The sequence below is a fragment of the Lissotriton helveticus genome, chromosome 5_1 (assembly GCF_964261635.1).
Source record: "Lissotriton helveticus chromosome 5_1, aLisHel1.1, whole genome shotgun sequence".
Lineage (NCBI taxonomy): Eukaryota > Metazoa > Chordata > Amphibia > Caudata > Salamandridae > Lissotriton > Lissotriton helveticus.
Window position 1 is genome coordinate 752,224,022 of NC_136065.1, and position 14,884 is coordinate 752,238,905.

The window sequence follows — 14,884 nt, forward strand, 5'->3', positions numbered from 1 at the left end:
GAAGGGCTGTGATGGTCACAGCCCAAGCTCAGGTAGACTTCCCTGAAAAAGGTTGGCAGGGCTGTGATGGTCACAGCCCACACCCAAAAAGAGTTCCTTCCTGAAAATGTTGGTAGGGCTGTAATAGTTACAGCCCAAACTCAAACAGATTTTTGTGTTGTGAAGACTGAAACTATGGATCACTCCACTCAGACAGAGAGTATTGGGGAGGAAGAAAAGTCTCCCTCCCACCAGACATTAGGTGAGAGCGAGCCTCCTCAGGGAACTGACCCTACCCCTTGTGAAGAAACCGCCCCAGAGGTAGCCAGGCCTGGCCTGACAGAGCCTCTGATGTCAGTGGACCCTTCCAAGGTGGGACCCAGTCTGGAGCAGGTAACCTGCCCATCTCTACCCTGCCTCAGTCAGCCCAGGGCTGTAGAGGTCAGGGAGGCCAGTGGACCCCAAGGGGCCCCCTGTCCACAAGAACACCCCCATCAGAAGATTAGGGGCACCAAAGCTAGCAGCCCTAGCAAGGTGAAAATTGCAGAAACTCCTGAGGGATCTCCCTTACTCCTAGTTAGCAACCCCCCGAGATGGACACTGTTGGGCACAGCCAAACATGGGACCCAAAGGCCCCAAACCTGACCTGTCCCTCCAGTAAGCCAACCAATGGGACCCAGCCTCCAGCTATAGGCAGCCAGAGGTTGACCCTGAGAGCACAGTTCGACTCAGTCATGGAAAGAAAGGCACATATGGTGGATAGTGATTGGAGGAAGCTGAGCCCTACATTAATGGAGCCTCACTTCAGTACCCCATCTCAACACCAGCCTTTTACTTTGCCAAAACACACCACAGGTAGAGATTCCCTATGGTGGAGACCCTCTGATACCCCTAGGGTGAGGGATTGCTTAGTGGACCATGAGACAGGGGGTAACCATGCTACTGCAGGTACTTCCTTATATGGCCACTTAGGCAATATAGGCTTACCTGGTCAAGGATAGCCTTATCTCCTTTCATTTGGGGGGGGGGGGGTGTGTGTAGGAAGGTGGATACCTGACTATGGTTACCCCAGATTTTTTGCCTTGTGTTTAGCTGGTTTTCGACTTATTTGGCTTGGGATCCTGCTAATCAGGGTCCCAGGCTATCTGCTCTCTCAATAAAATGGACTCCATGTACCTTAGGTACATACCTAATTGGATATTGGGTCACCTTATGAGCCCCTGTATAGTGTACTATAGGTACCCAGGGCATAGGTGCATCCAAGGCCTACCAGGGGCTGGAGCATATCTTTTGCCACCCCTGGCTGGCCATCCAAACTGACACAACTGGCTGATCAGTCAGCTGGGGCAAGGTCGTGTAATCACCCCTTGCTTAGATATAGTATACCTATGTCTAAACCTATATCTGGACACATATGCACCTATAAGTCACTCCTGTGGCAGGCCTTAACAATCCTGGAGGCAGAGTGCTTGGTTTTATGTGAGATGGTGCTCCAGCATGAGCTGAGCCTGTCTGCAGCTTTCGGAACCATGTCCTTATAGCTGTTCTAGGATATTGCCATACCATATACTCTTAAGTTCATTATGAACCTCGCGGTCAGATGCTAACTTTGGTTTGGCTTTATCAAAACATGTCGTGTAAGGTGTCATACACTTTGTAATACTACCCCCTCGCCAATTCTGGTGACGGGGGTAGCATTCTACCCTTCTAGAGGGAGAAGACATGTTACTTCCATTAATCCCGAACCTCGCGGTCAGATGCTAACTTTGGTTTGGCTTTATCAAAACATGTCGTGTAAGGTGTCATACACTTTGTAATACTACCCCCTCGCCAATTCTGGTGACGGGGGTAGCATTCTACCCTTCTAGAGGGAGAAGACATGTTACTTCCATTAATCCCGAACCTCGCGGTCAGATGCTAACTTTGGTTTGGCTTTATCAAAACATGTCGTGTAAGGTGTCATACACTTTGGAATACTACCCCCTCGCCAATTCTGGTGACGGGGGTAGCATTCCACCCTTCTAGAGGGAGAAAACATGTTACTTCCATTAATCCCGGTTAAAGTTAACCAGAGCCTCAGCATCACAAAATGGATGCTGCTGCCACAGACACAAGTCTGACCTCCTGCTGCTGGGAGTCCTTCCAGCAAGGGAGGCTTGGACAATAGGTTTCCTGTCACAGGGAGGTGCTAGCACCACCCCAGACAGGCTATAGTGTATTGGGGCAGAGAGGGCTGAATGAAAGGAGACACTGCCTGGGGCACACAAGGTGTCCCATGCATAGTACAGTTCAAACCGGTACTGGGGCACTCCAGCCCCAGCTCTGGCGCTAAACAGGACAAAGGGAAAGGGGTGTAACCACCCCCTTCCTGGGTCCCACCCATAGTAGGGACCTAGCAGGTAATCCAGCCCCTAAATTTGGTATATAGGTAGGAGCGGAGTCCCAAGACTTTAGATTTATCCTGACTGAAACTCTGATACGAAACTCTGGACCCTTCGACATCCCCATCTCCCCGAAAGCTCATTACACAACTATACACAAACATGCAGAGCACTGCCCCGTTGGTGACACCTAAATCCCTGCAGAACTGGAACAGTAAACTTCCTCTTTCATTAACTGAAGCCCAATGGGAATTCTGCTGTGGGCAGCTTACAGAGCTCTCCCCCAATTACAAGCTTAGATTAATTCACTTTAAATATTTACATAGATTTTATAGAACGCCTGTGAGTCTATATCGCATGGGAATCCAGCAAGATGAGAGCTGCTGGCGCTGCAGATACACTCCTGCCTCTTTTTTACATATAGCATGGGATTGTCCTATAATTGCTGCGTAAATTACATGCACTCCTTTTACTGTTCGCCAAACGGCAAATTGCAGTCCACTGGGGCAGGAGAAGGGTACCCTCCATTAAGGGGTGGCTTGCTGATGTTACATATGGTCACACACAGCTAAAAACATCCTGGGAGCTTATGCTCTCTACTTCTAGGCCTCCAAACATTTAGGAGCCATTCCTGACCTGGGCGCAGAAACAACAAGAAGCTACTGAAGGGGCACGCGCAGGTGAAACTCAGACTGAAGCACGGCTGTGATGGGATGTAGATTGCTAATTGCTTTTGAGTCTGCTCCCCTCCTAACCCTCTGGGAATGTGGAGTTGCTAGAAAGAGTCGGAGATGTATAGAACCCTCTATGTGGTATTATGTATTGAGAACTTAATTCATTCGTTTATTTCTGCTGCTGCTTACAGTTCTGTGGATATACGTTGAATAGGTATTTCTTCATTGGATGTAGACAAGTGCGGTGTGCATTATTACAGATGCATTATGTACTCTAAAGAGTGTGACCATTTCAATTCCTGTATAGCTTTGATATTATGCTGGCCTGTTGTGTTGTAACATGACCTTTTCTTAAAAATTTCAATAAAAAAGATCCCCCATAGATGGAGGGCGCACTGTGCCACTTCTGAGTGCAGCCACCACTGAACTACTAGGAAACGCCATCTGAACCAATCCATCCTGGTGTTTAAAGATTCTTCCAGGTGTTAAACAACCAAGTTGCTCTTGACTCAATGTGTGGCGGGGTGGGGATGGGGCGGCTGCTGTACCCTGGGTGGGATGGGCAGGGAGAGGTTACCTCTGTGCATTCCTCCTCACACTGGCGGGAGTGGGGAACGTGGGCGGATCCTGATTGCTACGCGCTATGGCTGCGACCATCCCTAGCCCCTTGAAGGTCTTGACGCTTAATGTCAAGGGCTTGAATTCCCCTAATAAGCGCAAGCAGGTCTGGCGTTACCTCCTCCAGCAGCAGCCCGACATTATTTTCCTTCAGGAAACTCACCTACTGCAGGGAGACACAAACCGCATGGCGCATCCCAAGTACCCTATCCAGTTCTGGGCGGCTGCGGATACTAAAACTGCGGGGGTAGCCATACTGTGCAGGGCTGGCTTCAGGCGGGGAGACCCGAAGCAGCCCTATAGGAGTGGGGATGGGCGCTTTCTCAAAGTCACAGTACACTTGGGGCGACGCCAACTTACCCTATGTAACGTATATGCACCCAATCAGTTGCAGGACCGATATCTCCAGACACTTTTGCGGGACCAGATTACATGTGTGGACCCGACCATGATATTGAGAGGGGACTTCAATCTGGTCTGGGACCTGGACATGGATCGTAGTGATGCCGTCTTCAATGGCACCGGGGCGGTGTCCTCTGCGCTGCGCAAGCAGATTGCGGACTTGGGGTTAATTGATGTGTGGCGTTACCACTGCCCGGAGCTGAGAGACTACTCATTTTATTCACACGCCCACAGGTCCTACTCCCGCCCGCATTGATTTTCTCTTTATGTCGCTGGAACTGCTACGAGACACGTTGGGAGCCTCCATCTCGGACATATCACTGTCGGACCATGCTCATGTCGAACTGCTCCTCCAGGACCCGGCTGCGCTCCCCGCCCGAGAGGCATGTTGATTTTTACCGCCGAGCATCCTTCGGGATGCAGCGGATGTTGACAGCATCCGGGAGGCCATAGACTCTTATTTTGTCTCTAACGACACCCCGGAGATGTCCTTCCCGACGATATGGGACGCCTTCAATGCCACGATCCGGGGACACATCACTTCCCTGGCCATTGCTTGGAGGCGTGCAGCCTGTAAATTGGAGGCTGACCTGGCGGGCCCCCTTTTCTGAATCGGGCGACATTAAGAAGGCTGAGGTGCAGGATCGGGTCCGTTCGTCGTTAGAGACTAGGAGGAGATTGGCCAATCTCAGGGGACAGCTTCGGCTCTTACGCACTAATAAGGCGGAGCACTCTTTGCTAGCACTGAAACAGAAGTACTTTGAGGGAGGTGACAAGGTGGGACGATTGCTGGCGGGGAGGTTGAGGGCGCGTGCCACTAAGGCCCACATAGCTAGTGTCCAGCTGCCGGATGGGTCGAGAGCTGTATCGGAGAAGGCTAAGCAGGCCGCATTTGTGGACTACTACGCTACCTTATACAGGAGGGAGCCTGCCACGGCGGACGCAACCGTGGCTGTCCTGGACGACTACGCAGGGGCGCCACTGCCCTCGGGGAGTGCGGCGGAACTGGAAGGCCCCATTACTGACGAAGAGGTCACGGTGGCAATTAAAGATCTGCCCCTATCTTTCTATCGCACATTTCAGACCCAGCTCCGACCCTATCTCCTAAGGCTGTTTAACTCTTTTGCGGATGATATAGGGCCGTCTCCTGACATGGGCATGGCGGAGATAGCGTTGATCCCGAAAACCGGGAAGGACCCCACGATGTGTGCTTCTTACCGCCCTATTGCCTTATTGAATACAGATCTTAAAATATATACAAAACTCCTCGCCAAGCGTTTAGATCCGTACATGCCGGGGCTTGTGGATCCTGATCAGGCCGGATTCATCCGAGGCCGTCAGGGGGCAGACAATGTACGTAAGCTCGCACACCTTGTGGGGAAGGTGGAGCACTGGAAAATCCTGGCTTGCCTTCTTTCCCTGGATGCGGAGAAGGCGTTTGACCTGGTGGACTAGGATTTCCTTCGGGCGGTGCTCCGCAAATTTGGGCTGGGTCCGAAGATGATCGCAAGGGTTATGGCCCCATACATAGGGCCACAGGCTAGAATCCGGGTCAATGGCAGTTTAACACCACCGCTAGAGATACGCAGGGGCACTAGGCAGGGGTGCCCCCTCTCGCCCCTATTGTTTGCCCTCGCTGTGGAACCCCTAGCGGAGATGATAGGGCGCGAGCCGGACATCCATGGAATAGTCCATGGTGGGCGGGACAACAAGGTGGCGTTGTTCGCGGATGACCTGATTCTCACCCTCACGCGTCCGCGGGAGTCTCTACCGGCCATCCAAAGGGTGCTCTGCCTCTACGAGAGAGCCTCCGGCCTCAAGATCAACCATGATAAGTCTTGGGCTCTCAATCTCACCATCCCGGCGGAGGAGATTCCTTCTCTGAAGGAGGCCGGTTCCTATCAGTGGGCTGAGCGCCATATTCGATACTTGGGCCTCACCCTGACCCCCTCCCTGGAGGCCTGGTCGTCCGTAAACTGGCGAGACTGCCGAAAAGAGGTCCTGGAGGATGTTGTCGTGGTTGGGCCGGCTCAACGCAGTAAAAATGTCGATCCTTCCCAAACTCTTATACGTGTTCCAATGCCTCCCCAACCCCATCCCGCTTCACTGCATACGGGGACTGCAACGCGAACTCACGTCTTTTGTGTGGGGTGGTAAGCGGTCACGCTTCTTGCAAACGATCCTTATGGCTCCGCGGGACAGGAGAGGTTTAGCCTGCCCCAACCTAGTGCTCTATTATTGGGCGGCACATCTCCGTTTTGTGACAGAATGGAGGGTGCGAGAGAGTGAAAAAGGATGGCTGCATATGGACAGGGCGGTAACGGGCGCTCCATCTGGGATCTGACGTGGCTTCATCGGACAGCTCGATCTAAGAGCACGTACATGGCGGTGCCCAGGAAGACGGTTCTGGACATTTGGGACACCGTTGCTGTGTCCAAAGGGCTCACTACGTTCCCATCCCCACATACTCCCATAGCAGCGAACCCGCACTTCCCGCCGGGCCATCACTCTCAGGCATTTGAGAAATGGACGCAAGGAGACTGCAAGGTGATATGCGATCTCTTTGAAGGGGGCAAGCTCAAATCGTTCGATCATTACAGGGAGGAGTTCCGCCTACCGCCAACGGCAAGGCTGCAATATGCTCAACTGCGCCACTGGGTCTCTAGTGGGGAAATGAACCAAGCAGCCACGCGAGCCTTCACCCCTTTAGAAAAGCTGGCGCCCTCCTTAGGGGGTTTGAAGAGACTGGTCACCCAGATCTATCATATCTTTCCACATCCGCCAATTGTACTCATCCATCCATACCAGCGCCGATGGCAACTAGCGGTGGATGCGGACATTGACCCTCCACAATGGGATAGAGTGTGGAGAGATATTCCCAAGGTATACCGGAGTATCCCGCAGAGGGAAAATGCCTACAAGCTTTTAGCTCAGTGGTACTACAATCCCCTGCAGCTGCATAAGATGTTCCCCACTGTTTCCCCACTGTGCTGGAGATGTCGGACTGCAACAGGGGATTTTGTACGCATATGGTGGGCGTGCCCGCTCTTAACTGTTTTTTGGAAGGAGGTCCTCAGCCACATTAGAGGGGTGTTGGGGTTCCCTTTGCCTGAAGCCATCAGCACAGTCCTACTTGGCATTAGCCCTCCCGATCTCAAGGCACTCACCCACAGTGACTGGATTTTGACGCTCCAAATGCTGGGAGCGGCCAAGCAGCTCATAGCCTTGTACTGGAAAAGGACCGAAGCGCCTCCCATAGCCTCTTGGTTTGTGCGGCTCTGGCACGTTTTAGCAATGGAGCTCCTCACAGCGCGAATACAAGCGCGCGACACTCGCTTTGGGACGGTCTGGAAGCCTTTGATGCGCTACCTCTGCTCGATAGAACATGCGCGACATATGCCCACTAGGCTCCGGACTCTGCACCTTTTTGATGACGCTGTCATTCCTACAGATCCCACTAGACTGCTCCTTTAGACGCCCTGCAAGACGCGAGAGTTCCCGAGGGTCTCTCTAACTAGCGGATGCTCCCTTCCCCCATTGAGTAGTATGCACGCCCTGCTCGCACGACGCCCTCCCTGTCTCTTGCTTCCACTGTCTTTTTCTGCACTTTCCTTCTTCCTTTCTTTCTCTCTAGACCTCACACATGTTTGTTGGCCCCCGTTGGGTCGTCCATCAGTAGTGGACTAGTTGCCTCTTCACCTATTCCCAATGGCCCGGTGCTTGGGCCCCACACGCACTGAGTAGCTCTGACAGCTGATCTTAAGCCACGCGGCCGGCCCCACAGGGGTTGTAGGCAAGGCGCTGTGTTAATTTGTCTTTATATCAATGACTTATGATCTAATTGCTATTTTATTCGCAGCCGGCCTCGACACGAGGTTGTAGGGTTACCGCTGTGTCTAAGTGGCCCTGCCAGGGGACTGCTTCATGAAATAAAATAGACTTGGAATAAACAACCAAGTTGATGGCCTGATGACTCAGCCAGTTCCAGGAGAGCTGAGTCTCCTGGCACAGGACCCACATCCCCACTCTTCCCTTCTTTTTGCAGTACCACATGGTAGTGTGTCTGTGAGAACCTGCACCCATTTTCCCTTGAAGAACAGAGGGAAAGCTTTCAATGCAAAGGGAATTGTCACAACTCCAACAAGTTGATGTGGATGCAAGTTTCTGCCACAGACCAAAGTTCTATGATCTGCCCCTCCACCAGATGACCTCCCAAATCCAGCAGCGATGCATCCATGACGACTATCAGCTCTAGGTGGCAAAGAGAGAGGGATCTGTTATTGGTTCAATGGCAGTCCAGCAGCCACTGATGCAGTCTCCTCGATCACCTGTTTAGAATCTGAAAGATCCCCTGGTGCTAAGCCCACTGAGACTTCAGATCTCACAAAAAAGCCCTAACATGCAATCTGGTGTGGTCCACTAGCAAGATGCAGGAGGCCTCAAAGCCACTTCCACTGAAACACCAGTCAAAGATTGAAACATCAGGATAATAGCCGAATATCCTGGACTTGGTGAGGCAGAGGGAAGGCTTGAAACAGCACCATGTCCAGGATGGCACAGATGTAAGGGAGCCAATGTGAAAGAGTCAGGTGTGATTTCAGCATATTGATTGAAAATTCCAGAGAAGTCAATAGGTCGACCCATCGTCTGGAGGTGATTAACGACTGTTCCAGGCGAGCCTGCCATCAGTGACCAGTCATCGAGGTTTGGAAAGACTGATATTCCCATCTTACGTAGATGGCCAGCGACCACCACCATCACTTTTGTGAACACTCGATGGTCACTGGTAAGACCACAGAGGAGCACGGCAAACTGAAATGCTCCTGGCCTACTTAAAACCGCAAGTGCCACCTGTGGGACTGCAGGACGGAAATGGGGAAATAGGCATCCTGCAAACCCAACACCACCATCCAGTCACCTGAATCCAGGGCAGACTGAACTTGGGTCAAGGTAGTCATCTTGAACTGGTTGTTCCTGAGGTAGAAGTTCAGAGGGCACAGGTCTAGAATAGGATTAAAGTCTCCATCTTTTGTGGCACATGGAAAATAACAGGAATAGCAACCAGTCCTGATTTGATGTGGATACCTCCTCTATGGCTAACTTCTCAAATTGTGCTCCAACTTCTCCTCGCAGAAGGAAAAAATGGTTCTCTGGAAGGTCTTATGGTATAGGAGGTATGATTGGTGGGTAGAAAGGAAAGGTAGAGTGTAACCGTGTTGAACTATTTGAAGCACCCGTCTGTCCGATCTAAAGCTTTGGCACTCGTGGAGGTAATAGCTTATCTTGCATTCAACCAGGTGACTTAATGGAATTTTTGCTGCAGTAGGGAAACAGGAGACTGGGTAATTAATTGCCCATGGAGGCCCTGACACTGGTAGGCAGATGCCTGAAAACCTGGAAGGTCTGTTTTTGCTGAGGCACGGTGTGTCAGAGCCTATGATATAAGCCTCTTCCAAAGCCTTGAAAGAGACAGTACTGCTGGGGAAATTAAAGTGCAGGCGGTGCTAGGCCAAGATAGCATGCTGTTGCCATGATTTACTCAAAGTGATCAAATGCAGGGACTGCCTTGTCAAATAACGATCCACAGGGGATAACTAGCCTGGAGGCCTCATCGGATCTAAGGGGCCCGGATTCACAAGAGTGATTCGGAAGGATACCAAAGATCTGCAACACTGCCTCTTTGAGGCTTGGGTTTGTTGCAGCCTCGACAATGGCCCCATAATTTTGGGCTGGATCGTGACTAGTGCGGGGACCGGTTCTGAAGAGAGCGACAAGACTTGGAGGTTCCCAGGCCTCCAAGCAACTTCTTCTGGGTGTGGTTGGAAGAAAGGGAGCAATGTTTTTACTTGTGTTTCTTCTTTTTTGACCTACCTGAAGTATAGGTATGTGACGATGACCTCTCCCAGTAACGGCCTCGGGATTGAGAATGTATCCACGACTTTGAATTAGACAGGGACTTCTGAGCTTTACTGCAGTGCTCTGCGATGTAGAGTTTGGCCTAGTGGTCCCAGAAGACCTTTAAATTCATCCAGTGCATTTCTTGCTAGCCGCAGAGTTATGCGAGGAGCCCAGACACAAGAGACCTACCTCATGCAGGTCCATCACTGACATATGGAACTACTTGAAGGTTTGAAACCTGGCGATAAATCCCTAGACGCTGGAGAAATTTTGGAAAGGAACTCTATCAAGATGACAGATATTGAGGGAGCGAGTTGTGGATTCGTGTCAGAAGGCACAGAAAGAAAGGAAATTAAGTCAACAGAAGTGGCGGTTATATTGTGGCCTCAATGTCACTTCAGGAACAGGCTGAGACGACCCTGAAGTGGAGCCGCATAACTCCACAAGGGAATTGCTGAGAAAAGTTGCATGATTCAGTCTGGTGCCCATGGGGTACTCACAAGGTGAGGAAACCTTATTTAGAAGTATCAATCAGAATGATTTTTGTAAATCTGGAGTTTGAGTTTACTAGAGGTTTTTGGTCTTAAGAAGTGTCTAGGTGTCATTTCAGTTCAGCTTGTCTAGATTCTGGCTTTAAAGCAAGAAGATTTTTTTTAAACATCTTTGTAGCGAGAACAGATAAACAGAACATTTGCCACATGATCACATCGGGCCTCATCAATCCAGGAACGGGAGAGAGCACAGTATCTACATTACTACATTAATCCATATGACATGCCAACACAAAGTTTGTTTCCAGTTTTGGATCAGTCAAACATTTAATCACTTTTTGGGATATCCAGAGTCATCATATATATGTCATTCAGCCAAAGTATACCAGTTCATGCTTTCCATCTACTTTGCCAGGTTTTGAGAGGCACTTTCTCTCAATGATCTGGTTATGTTTCTCCTTGCAGACACAAGTCCAACACAGCATAACATTTTATTATATTTTGTTAGAGTCTCTTCATCCCATATATATAGGAGAAATAATGTTGGACTTTGTGTAATGTTCGCTCAACCCCTACAGAAAGTCTCCAGCTTGGGACATTACCACAGTTTAGTTGTTGGCTGCAGACTTGTTCAGTCAGTAAATCACTGCTCATTGTGGGTCTTTATTCAGTTAGTTGGTTAGCCTGTTACAGAAATTTGTTCGCCTCTCTCACCAAAAATGAATGTGTAGGCAGTGGCTGTTCCTATTTTACACCTATATAGTGGTGAGAAATATCCCCTGGGTAGCTCTGCATGTCTGTCCACCCCCAGTGATGGTTTTCCCAAGGGGGCGCAGGCCCCTACATTAATGACCACCAGTTGGGATGCCCAGCGGTATTCTAGGCACCCCTTGTTAATATTTTGATTACAATTTGTGGTGGTTTGGCATCCCATAAGATCATCTATATGCCTAGAGTTTCCTAAAGAATGAGTTTGGCACGCAGTAAGGAGTATTTTGAAAGGGATACAAAAATGTGAGTAATTTGATCATCTTGAACATAGCTGCTGTGCGCATTATCCAGTGCGTTATATACCCTTAGAATTTGTTTAGGAGAGTGTGGGGGTTGCAACGAAAAAACTCCTCTGAGTTGCGTGTTACAAATATTTCCAAACATCCAGTAGTTGAAGTCAACAAAATATGATAGGATAGGATATATATGGCAAGAAGTTGCTTAGGGGCAGTGCAAGGATTTTCCTCAGTGGTAAGAGTAGCCCGGACTTTCCCCAGTTTTTGGTATACCTTGAATATTTAATCTACTGAGTTTTTGGAATATGCTACATATATCGAAAGCATATAAATAAATATAGCAATATTCTCTCATCCAATGTATCTTCCCATCCTGGGCTTCAGTGGGTCACCTCCGATCCAGCACACTAGCGGTTCCAGTGTGAGCACAAGATCATGAGTAATAAGGAGCACCCCTGTATGGGGAGTGGCTTGCCTGCAGCAAAGATGGATGCATAGTAGAGGAGCTAAGCCCCTCCCCCCCGAGCTGCAGATCCTCTGAAAAAATGGTGCTGGGCTAGTGGAAACCATCCGCTTTACACTATTAGCCTTTTGTGGTCGCTTTATGTTCCAGCTGGTGCAGTCTGCATGGAGCTATTCTGTCGAGAGCCAGTGGCAGACTGTGCAACCTCTGAACCTGTGCAGCGTGAGTGTACCTCAGAGGCCTGGCCGGGACAGGGTCGGGTAGTGAGCCTGAGGCCACCAGTGCCCCCCACTCGCCGTGTCGGGGACCGATCTCAGAAGCCTGTGGCGCTGCATCCAGTGCCAGTCCTGTTCAAATGTGCTTATCTGCGGCCCACCGGGAGATCGGGGGCTACTGCGGTGGAACCTGGGGCCGTGAGGGGAGGTGCTACTGCTAGGGCTGTTAGTTGCCTCAGCCTGCTGTTGTAGTGTACGTGGTGGTCATGCCACCCCTACCTGCTGGCTCGTTCCCTCTGGAGCGCTTCCGAGACCTGGATGGCTTTGGAAGATGGGACCTGCTGCCTTGCGAGACAACTAAAGGTTCCACAGGTAACTCTTCACAGACTGGTGGTGGTTTGCGCTGGGCCCCCATGGTCTGGGGAGACATCCCACTTGTCTACTTGGTGCCTCATGAGAGTGTACAAGTGAGCTCCACACCAGACATGGGTTATGGGGGGTAGGTGATTCTCCCTCCCTCTGGGGGTCCAGTCCTATAACTGAGACTATCCTAATGGAGCCTAAAGCTAGTTTGGTGTCCATAGATCACAAGATTGACTTAGTGGCTTCGAGGTAGACAGAAAGTCGGAACGCCTGGATCAAATGAATTAAATATTGGGTGGAGGTGAGAGGAGTTTATTTTATCTTGAAGATGACTGCAAAGCGACCTCAAAGAAGATGTTGAAAAAGGAAAATATTCTATGAGTGATCACAGCCAAGAATGAAGACTTCAAGGTGTGTGCAGGCTGGAATGTATGTATAGCCCACTTATAAAGCGCTACTGTCACCCGACGGGCATCCTGGCGCTGTGATCAAGCAGATCCCCAAACACAGTCAAAGCCGTATCAGCAAAAGGAGAATCTATACTAACCTAGGGAACAGGTGTGTTTTTAATTCTTTTTTAAAAGACAGAAAGTTTTCTGAACCCCTGAGCGACAGTGGCAAGTCATTCCACAGCTTAGATGCCGTGAAGCCAAAAGAGCGGCCACCCATTCGCTTTCTCCGAACTTTGGGAACAACACCCAGATAAGCAGAGGCCGATCGGAGGGCTCTGGTGGGGGTATACCAGGAGAACAACTCCTGTAGAGGTAGAGGTCCCAATCCATGCAAAGCCCGGAAGACCAGGCATAAAGCTTTGAACTCAACCCGCTTAGGGATGGGAAGCCAGTGCAAGTCTCTGAGTGCCATGGAGGACGAGTCAGAACGTCGACCGGAAAGTGCTAACTTGGCCGCGAAGTTCTGCACTCTTTGTAGCTTACCTATTGCTGTAGAAGGTGCCCCCAGAAGCAGTGCGTTGCAGTAATCAAGTCTGCTCAAGATGATACTGCGCACTACTTCTGGTCTCGCATGGGCAGGGAGCAGAGGGAGGATCTTTCACAAGGAACGCAGCAAACCCATACAGGTAGATACCGTTTTATCAATGAAACCATCTAGTTGAAGATTCGGTTCCATTGTTACGCCCAAGTTCCGAACTGATTTGGCTGCCGCTGGCGTGCCGCTGGCGTGCCCTGAAAGGAGGGGGGGCAAAAGTCCTGAGGTAAAGGTCGAGGGGCCCGGTCCACGGAGCAGTGCAGCACCTCCATCTTGGAGCTGTTAAATTGCAGCGAGTTGTTGCTCAGCCAAGTAGCCGTGGTGACCATGCAATGGTGAAAGGTCTCCCGGGACACCGCATTCTCCCCCTCAAAGGAGAAGATAAGCTGGGTGTCATCAGCGTAATTGGTGACTGAGATGACAAAAGATTTAATTAGCTTGACCAGGGGGTGGAGGTAAAGATTGAAAAGAATGGGGCTGATGGCCGAACCCTGGGGAATAATGTGCACATCACAGGCTTTAGAGAATCAACAAAATTGGAGAGATAACACAGGTTCATGGAGACACTGCTATCTGACCTCTTTGGGAGGGAGTTATTTTTGGAGGTGTTCCTGTTAGGGCATGCACACTGTTCGCTGGACCCCAGGCCAGCACTGCTACCGATGCTAGCACGGCCTTGAGGTTGAGGTGAGAGCGGGGCTCACTTCTCCACCAGGGCTCCAACATATCTATCTATCCAGACTTCACAGTGGCAGTACAGGAGGCTAGATGGAGGTTCACCGCACTCAAACACTTGCTACGCACTAAAGGCCTCAAGTATTCTATTCTCATATTCAAACGAGAAGGAATACTCCATGACATTTACGACTGGCTTTGTGGTAATCAAAAACAATTTCTGCTAGCATAAGCTGAAGCCATCTTGTCTGTGGCATCCACATTGTTAGCTATGTAATTCTCCCATCCTCTGCTGCTCATTTTTTCCCTGCCTGTGCGGTCTATTTTAGTTGACTTCCTGACTCAGCTAAAATAAATATGCATGCTAAAGAGTTTGTAGCTGCCAGAACACCTGGTCTCAGACTCAACTGTCAATCTCTTAGTGCTGCCATAAACACTTCTGCTCCCCCTCCCACTTTGCTGCCTAAGTGATTTCCCATCTGCCCATGTTTCTTGGTTACTATTCCTGTGTAGGCCCGTACCTTCTATTTGTATCCATATGTTTACCAGTACAGAAAACTCAGTATATAAGCACCATGGTCTGTGTATTCAAGCCACTACCTCCTGGAACACTTGAGGGTGTTGTATGGACGTGCTCTCACTCATGAGTGAATAAACCTGTTATTTTGAATTCCAGCTTTAGTGTCAATCTCTATTTTGTTAGTCTAAGGACCCGTGGACAGAGAAGGGTG

The 14,884-nt window shown here is 50.1% G+C and overlaps 1 protein-coding gene across 3 annotated transcripts in view; it reads right to left on the reverse strand.

Moving 5' to 3' along the window:
* The window catches only part of ZSWIM8 (zinc finger SWIM-type containing 8), a 2,353,271-nt gene that overhangs the window by 138,586 nt on the left and 2,199,801 nt on the right, over positions 1–14,884 (reverse strand). The window lies entirely within an intron of this gene.